The sequence below is a fragment of the Lepus europaeus genome, chromosome 1, assembly GCF_033115175.1.
Source record: "Lepus europaeus isolate LE1 chromosome 1, mLepTim1.pri, whole genome shotgun sequence".
Lineage (NCBI taxonomy): Eukaryota > Metazoa > Chordata > Mammalia > Lagomorpha > Leporidae > Lepus > Lepus europaeus.
This window is the reverse complement of record NC_084827.1, coordinates 163,654,714-163,662,890: the sequence shown is the minus strand read 5'-3', so window position 1 is coordinate 163,662,890 and position 8,177 is coordinate 163,654,714. Positions and strand designations below refer to the sequence as shown.

Below are 8,177 nucleotides of genomic sequence, written 5' to 3'. Positions count from 1 at the left end.
CTAATCCTTCTCCAGGGCAGCCACATCCTCCTGGGCCTCAGAGAACTCCCCCTCCTCCATGCCCTCCCCCACGTACCAGTGCACAAACGCCCTCTTGGCATACATCAGGTCAAACTTGTGGTCCAGGCGTGCCCAGGCCTCCGCGATGGCGGTCGTGTTGCTCAGCATGCACACGGCACGCTGCACCTTGGCCAGGTCACCCCCAGGCACCACGGTGGGCGGCTGGTAATTGATGCCAACCTTGAAGCCCGTGGGGCACCAGTCTACAAACTGAATGCTGCGCTTGGTCTTGATGGCGGCAATGGCGGCATTCACGTCCTTGGGCACCACGTCCCCCCGGTACAGCAGGCAGCAGGCCATGTACTTGCCGTGCCGGGGGTCACACTTCACCATCTGGTTGGCGGGCTCGAAGCAGGCGTTGGTGATCTCCGCCACCGACAGCTGCTCGTGGTAGGCCTTCTCCGCGGAGATGACCGGCGCGTAGGTGGCCAAGGGGAAGTGGATGCGGGGGTAGGGCACCAGGTTGGTCTGGAACTCCGTCAGGTCCACGTTGAGGGCCCCGTCGAAGCGCAGGGACGCTGTGATGGAGGAGACGATTTGGCTGATGAGCCGGTTGAGGTTGGTGTAGGTTGGGCGCTCGATGTCCAGGTTGCGACGGCAGATGTCGTAGATGGCCTCGTTGTCCACCATGAAGGCACAGTCCGAGTGTTCCAGGGTGGTGTGCGTGGTCAGAATGGAGTTGTAGGGCTCGACCACGGCTGTGGACACCTGGGGCGCTGGGTAGATGGAGAACTCCAGCTTGGATTTCTTGCCGTAGTCGACAGAGAGCCGCTCCATGAGGAGCGAGGTGAAACCAGAGCCGGTGCCCCCTCCAAAGCTGTGGAACACCAGGAAGCCCTGAAGTCCTGTGCACTGGTCAGACCGGAAAGTGAGGGAAGCAAAACGCGGCGTGTGAAGTGCAGCTGGCGAACAGGGAAGAGCCAGCTTGTGCTGTGATACCAGGGGCTGGGTGGTGAGGAATTGGTAAGGAGACCCAACAAAATTTCATGAAATCTTTGGAGGACTTCTCCGAGAGCACAAAAGAGATCCTCACGGAAAGGGCCTCCTCCTGGTCACTGTTGCACTCCAGTTTCCTGTGGTCTTTAACACAGAACTCTCTTGAATCTTATCCCACTGCCTTGAATCATTTTGTCAACGTAACTTGCCAGCTCCACCGAGCTTCCTATCCAGGGCCCCCAGATGTGTCTGGAAGGCTTCTCCAGCTGAGATGAACAATCCAGAATTCTGATCCCCATCCTTGGTGGAGGCCAACATCAGCCACAGAGCCTTGGGCCGGTATTACTTGGTTCCCTGATTCTCACAGGGCCTCCTGCCCACACGCCTGCTGTACGAGGTGGTCTTCTGGGGGTGTTTATTCACTTGGCCAGGCAGCTCATCTACCTGCTGACACTAGGGGTCACTCTGCCTAGCGCCAGGCCAGTTACTACGGAAGATTCTCTGTTCCTGGCTGGTGCTTACAGGCGGCCTCCCCTGATCAGAGTGCAGTCTTGATCCTGTGCGTCCAAGGCTTGTTCAGGAGCCCCTCCCCGGGACGGAGCTGCCCTTCCTCCATCTGGCCTCCAGACCACTTCATGGCAGCAATCCAGGCTCCCCTGCCCAGCCCTCAGCCCTTCCCTCACCAGTTTCTGATCTGGTCCAGCACCGGGTCAGTGAGCTCCTTGCGGATGATGTAGTTGAGGGCAGCATCTTCCTTGCCTGTGACTCAGACGGCCATGACTGCCCTGCCTGGATGTGTTTCCACGACAAGGAGGAGGATATGGCGTGGCCTTGGGGCTCCGGAACTGAGTGACAGTGACTTTCTACATCGGGAGTTCCAGTTGGCTTCAACCACTGAGAGACTGAAACTGCAGACTCCAGTGCTCCCAGTGGTGGATACGGACTTGGTGGCAGCACCTGGGGCCGACGCCATTGTAGGGCTGATCACCGCTCACCAATCATGGTGGGCTCCTGATCCACCAACACTTGTCTGGGGCACGTGTGTTTCAGCCCCGGTTTCACTAAAGAAGGTATTGAAGGGGTCATCTCCTCCCCCAGTGGTCTTGACGCTGGACATCTGCCCATCCAGTTGGATCCCATGTTCCGAAAAGCAGAGCTCCCAGCAGGCATTGCCCATCTGCACGCCAGCTTGCCCCACGTGGACTGAGAGGCACTCACGCCGAACGGGCAAAGGGCGGTCAAACAGTCTTAGCAGAGAGAAGCATATCGTGCCCAGACACACTTCCTGCCTGCCTGCCTTCAGCCCTTCTCTGGTGGAGAGCCAAGGTCTCCGGGCTCTGCACCCCTTGCCCCACCTCCTGCATCTAAGCCTTGACTGGTGACACTGAGGACCAGTGGCGCTGGCTGCCAGGGACAGCCCAAAACCCGTGGGGGAAACAGATGTGGGCAGCTGTGTGATTACAGAGTCGCGCTCCATGACTAAGCACGTCAGTGAGGAACTCTGCGGGGATCAGACGATCCTGGTGGAGTGCGATAGTCCGTCCATCCACGTTCCCGAAGAAAAGAGGAGCCATCGGCGAGGGAAGCGAGGGAAAGATTACAGAAATAAAGAAAGCATCGCCCCCAAATTTGGAGTCATGCAGAAGAGGCATGGGCTCCCGTTGCGTCCCTCCCCCCCCATGATCCTTCATGCCTTTGGGTATGTCTGGATTGTTTCATCAGCGTTGGATAAGGATGCTTTCTCCACACACTTAACACTCCGCTAGCTTTTGGGCATGCTACAAGGGTCTGACTCCTTCTGACTTCCAGATGACAAGGATTAATCCTCAAATAATCCACGACTCGGCTCGTCACGTCTCTGCTCGTCTTGGGCAAGAGTCTTCACCTCCTTCTTGGCTTCCTCTCCCTGTGAAACGGGAGCAGTAACAAGAACTGAGAACCACCACAAGGATTCGATGGAAGAAACCATGCGCAGTGCCAGCCCACTGGCTGACACACACTAGGGTCCGGCGCAGATGTTGGGTCTCCTTACCAATTCCTCACCACCCAGCCCCTGGTATCACAGGAACGGGGAGTAACAAGGTGATCTGGGAGGGAGTTAGGGACCCAAGGACTTGAAACCTTCCCAGTTGTGGGTAGAGCAGGGTGGGGCAGGGCAGGTGATTGGTTCACCGATCCCCTGGCCAGGCCATCACTGACTAGATGAGCCTAGTCTGAGCCGGCCCAGGTCCTGTCCATACAACCAGGCACCGTCTTGGTCCCTGGAACTGTCGGCCCCATACAGGTGTCTCTGACCTCTGACCTTCCAGGGGATGAGCCCCTTTCCTGTGGGGCAGCAGCTTTGGGGCAAAGAACCAAGGCTCTGGAGCCACACAGACCTGGCCTCCAAGCCCCTCCCCCTCTCACTTGTCTTCAGCTTCTCTAGGACTTTTTTTTCAACAGTAAAAATAATATCAACTCATGCCCTGCAGGCTGCGTTGTTATGTTGTTTAGTTCCCATTTAGTAAGCTCTCATTAGGCGCCAGGCATAGGTGATCCCATGGAATCCCACAACAATCCCCGCAGGGAGGCACTTTTGTAACTCCCATTTTACAAATGAGGAAATTACCCTTGGAAAAGTTAAGCAACAGGGGTTGTGGGTAAAGCGCTCCCTCCCTCTCTCCCTCCTCCATCCCTTTCTCTCTCTCTCTCTCTCTCTCTGTAACTCTGCCTTTCAAATAAATAAAATAAATATTTTTAAAATTTTATTTAAGTTATACAAGTTTCATGTATTTCATATATACCGATTTAGGAACACAGTGACACTTTAAAGTAAATCTTCTACAAAAACAAAGGTTAAGCAACTTGCTCCGGGTCAGGAGCACAGCAGGCAAATTCAGCGAGGACAGCTGGGTGCCAACCATGCCCTTAGCTGCCCTCCTCCCCTGCCTGCTGGGGAGACGATTAAAGATATCAAGGGTGCCCCCACGCACAGCTGGCTCTCGAGATGAGCGTACCTCCCTCTCCTTCCCGCCCTCCATCGCTAAGAGAAATGAGGGGTCAGACAAAGGTGCACAAGACGGCACCTGGGGGAGAAACCAGAGGGCAGCAGCTCCTGTTCCCACGGTGGGAGGTGGGCCAGGCCCCAGACTTGGAGATTCTGCCCCAGGGAGGAAGGTCCTGGTTATGTGGCAACTCAGAGCCCCTTAGCAGCCACGCTCCTGAGCCCAGGCTCAGACTCAGGCCTGGCTTCCGTGTCCCTTCCTTCCCCACCCCTCAAACCAGCACACACCGGGTCAGGGTCACACTTGCGTCTGAAAGTCTCTGTCTCCCCACCCCACTTCACACTGGAGCCCCCTGAACATCTAGACCCCTAAGGGTCCCCTGCACCAGCCATCTGGGCCCCTCACTTGCGAGCACAGCCCCCCCACCCTGCTCACCATGCTGCCTGGCTGGTGTCCTCTGTCTGCAGCTCCACGGGAGGCAGGGGTGGGTCCATGGGAGACCCTCGCTGCTGCCCTCCGCCTCCTGATGCTCTCTGGCCCACTGCCTGGGGTGGGGGAAGTGTTGCTAGCGACAGCCTCAGGAGGGCAGGCCTGTTGACTTGGTTACAAAGCAGCAGATAAGCACCACCTGGGCCCCAACAAAGGAGCCAGGTGGGGTGGGCAGAGGATGGACCGGTGCTGGTGACCCACACAGGTGTCTAGACCCCTGAGTACATGGCATCTGTTGCTCATAGGATTCCATTTCTTGGTGGCACTGCCTGGCTAGAAATCAAACCCACTGAGCTGCAGCAGGGCTCCCATGCCCAGGGCCCGTGAGGGCTACAGTGGAAGGGGTTGGGACCACAATGTCTTCAGTGATCCAGAAATAATGAGGCCCTGGGCAGGGGAGCAAGCCTCAGGGCATTCTAGGGAGACACCAGAATATCATAGGACACAGGGAAACTAGAGCCTGGTTTTAACTCCATCTCTAACAGGTACCTTCCAGCACTATTACTTCCGTTTTCTCATCTGTAGAATGGGAGAGATAGTATAGTGAGGATCGAACAAGATAAGCTTTGTCTTTTTTTTTTTTTGTGAAGATTTATTTATTTGAAAGTCAGAATTACACAGAGAAAGAAGGAGAAGCAGAGAGAGAGAGAGAGAGGTCTTCCATCCGCTGGTTCACTCCCCAGTTTGCCACAACGGCCGGAGCTGCACCAATCTGAAGCCAGGAGCTTCCTCCGGATCTTTCCACATTGGTGCAGGGACCCAAGGACTTGGGCCATCTTCTAATACTTTCCAATGCCATAGGCGAGAGCTGGATCAGAAGTAGAGCAGCCAGGTCTTGAATCAGCACCCATATGGGATGCTAGCACTGCAGGCGGCAGCTTTACCTGCTACGCCATAGCGCCGGCCCCTGCTTTTTTTTTAATTATTCATTTTTATTTATTTATTTTTTAATTAATTAATTAATTTTTAATTTATTTGACAGGTAGAGTTACAGACACCTTCCATTGGTTCACTCCCCAAATGGCCACTACGGCTGGAGCTACGCTAATCCGAAGCCAGGAACCAGGAGCTTCTTCCCCATCTCCCATGTGGGTGCAGGGCCCAAGGACCTGGGCCAGCCTCCACTGCCTTCCCAGGCCACAGCAGAGAGCTGGACTGGAAGAAGAACAACCAGGTCTAGAACCGGTGCCCATATGGGATGCCGGTGGCACAGCTGGAGGATTAACCAACTGAGCCACGGCACCAACCCCCCTCATTTTTATTTATTTGAAAGAGAGATACAGAGATACACACACACACACGTACACACACAGTGAGGGAGAGGGGGCGATCTTTACTCCAAATGCCCCTAAAACCCAGGGCTGAATCAGGAACTCAGTCTGGGTCTCCCATGTGGGTCTCAGGGACGACTGCTTGCCAGGGTGTGCATTAGCAGAAAGCTGGGGTTGGAAGTGGAGCCAGGACCAGAACCCAGGCCTCCAACTGGGGAGCAGGTGTCCCTAGTTGCGTCTTAACCATTGTACCAAGCGCCCACCCCCAGGATGAATTTAAAGTACTTATACAGAATTGCTGTTACTCCCCATGGGCAAGCAAGGTGTTGAGCAGAGTCTCAAGGCTATTCTTAGATGTCTCCCCCTAGTCCATTGCAAGTCCTGGCCCCTCCAGCCTGGTCCCTCTATAACCTTGGCCAAGATTCCGAAATCAAAATGTTCATCTCTAGCACTTGTGTCCTGCTTTGTAGTGTTGTTATTACTATTTATTTTTGCTTTATAGTTCTTTATTTGTATTTTCTTAGCTTTTAATAAACTATTTTTATTTATTTCTGCATTATAGTTCTTAAGGCAGCATTACCTCTTATCTCCTCTGAGTCCCTCAACAATGTTTCGAGGTAGACAAGATGATCCTCCCCTCCCACGATGAAGAAAAGGAAATTGAAGTCTCTTGAGTGCTGCTCAGGGTCGCATGGGGTTCATTAGTGGTGGAATTAAGGTTCCTCTGGGACCCAGGCTCTGCCTCCTTTCTTTCCACATGACAGAGTGTTCACTGTCCCACAGCCCCCTCCCGTGTCCTTACCTCCACCCTCCTGAGCCTTGTTCCATGACCTGCCAGGGTCACTCCCTTGCATACCCTTCACCTGGCTTGTCTCCTTCTAGCTTCACCATCTTGTTTGACTACACCACAACCCTGGTTAAATCCATCTCCTCGCCAATTCTGTGCCTGCACTCACGCAGTTAAACAGTGGCTGCAGAAACACCTAGAACCGTGCTGGACAATCTGACTTCAGTGCCTACCCACTGACCTCCACCAGGAAAACTGCACTTCTCAGTTACTCGTCCCGACAGCCATCGGGACTGCGAAAGTGTTGCCAGACTTAGAAGACCCTAGGATCTCAAGTTGGCCAACTCTAGTTGGCTTCAGACTGACATCTGCAAAGCCAGAACACACTTCTCTCTCCCACACAGGACCAGATAGCCCCCGAGAAGACTCAGCCACGTCAAAGGAGAGGGAGCCCAGCCTCCCACGGGCTTGGCTCATGATGGCCCAGAGCTCAGGAATTATCATTCAGATGGAGGGATTGGGACCCACTGTGCAGACCACTCTCTGGGGGAGCACTTAAATATATCCCAGCTGGCCTTTGGGGTTGGACATCTCAGAGTTGGCCTGGGCATCATCAACTCTGAAAACTCTCCCAGTGGCAGGCAAGTGTCATGTAAAACAGAGTGAAGAGACTGAGATTTTAAAAGCGTATTAATGAGGTCGGGTGTTTGGTACAGTAGTGAAGATGCTGGCTGTGATACCCAAATAAATCTCCTAAGAGAGTGCCTAGGTTGAGTTCTGAGCCTCCTTTCAGTTCTAACTTCCTGCTGGCACACACCTTGGGAGGCAGCAGGGATGGCTCCGCTGGTTGGATCCCTGACACCTACGTGGGAGAGTTCTGGATTGAGTTCCAGCCCCCTGGTCAAGCCCTGGCAATTAGGAACCAGAGTGAGTGAGGGAGAGGAAGGTACAAAGTGAGACCATAGAACGAAATAGTTCTTGGAAGGAGGTTGCCTTTATTGTAGACACAGTGGAGGGATTTTAAGCAAGCATTGTTGCTTAGTTTGTGTGTTAGAGCGATGACTGCAGCTCCTGCATGGGGAATGCCTTGTGGGAGTTCAAAGAAGCAGGAAGCTGGGAAAGAAGTTGCTCCTGAGGGCTGGCATTGCAGCAGGTTAAGCCACCACCTGGGCCACCAGCATCTCCTATCTGAGTGCCTGGTTCAAGTCCTAGTTGCTCCACATCTAATCTAGCTTCCTGCTAATGTGCCTAGGAAAACAACAGAGGATGGCCTGGGTACTTGGACCACTGTCACCCATATGGAAGACTGGGATGGAGTTCCTTGCTCCTAGCTTTGGCGTGGCCCAGGCCTGGCTGATAGGGCCATTTGGGGAATGAACCAGTAGACAGAGCTCCCTCTCTGTCTGTTAACTCTGCCTTTCAAACAAATAAAATAAATTTAAAAATAATAAATAAACTCATGGGGCCAGTGCTGTGGCGTAGCAGGTAAAGCCGTTGCCTGCAGTGCTGGCATCCCATATGGGCACTGGTTCGAGTCCCTACTGCTCCACTGGTTCGAGTCCCAGCTCTCTGCTATGGCCTGGGAAAGCAGTGGAAGATGGCCCAAGTCCTTGGGCCCCTGCACCCGCATGGGAGATCTGGAGGAAGCTC

The 8,177-nt window shown here is 54.0% G+C and overlaps 1 pseudogene; it reads right to left on the bottom strand.

Annotated features, from left to right (window-relative positions):
• LOC133760232 (tubulin alpha-8 chain-like) lies at positions 1 to 2,173 on the bottom strand (annotated as a pseudogene).
• Positions 2,174 to 8,177: the final 6,004 nt, after the last annotated feature.